Genomic DNA, 458 nt, shown 5'->3' on the forward strand with positions numbered 1-458 from the left:
CCTTATGCAGTACTCCGAAATGCTCTATTAAGACGAGAGCTGTTGGATGTAGAGTTTTTCCTTCGTTTACTGTATGCATGGATTGCACCTGTGGACTGTATGTATTGGCGGGTGACTGAGAATTGTCAGTCGCGTTTGTGGGTGTTTGTGATGTGTTATAGTTTCCTTGAGCTGTCTGATTTCGTGTTTCCTTCGGGTTTTGAGGTTTCCTGGATCGCCTTAGTGTTTGGCGGTTGGATGCCTGCGATACGTTTTTTCTCCTGTTGGCTTTGATCATTGTGAGTGGTCACATGGAGTAACGAATGATGGTTTCTATGGCAAACTGCGCACGTATTTTGACTTGAGCAGTCACTTCTTAAGTGGGAGAATGAGAAGCAGTTTTCGCACAGCTGATATTCTCGGACCACCTTATATTTATCACGCACAGGCAACTTCTTGAATTCGAAGCAAAATCTAAG

This window comes from Rhagoletis pomonella, unplaced genomic scaffold (assembly GCF_013731165.1).
Source record: "Rhagoletis pomonella isolate Grant_MI unplaced genomic scaffold, Rhpom_1.0 Rhpom_scaffold_12471, whole genome shotgun sequence".
Classification (NCBI taxonomy): Eukaryota; Metazoa; Arthropoda; class Insecta; order Diptera; family Tephritidae; genus Rhagoletis; species Rhagoletis pomonella.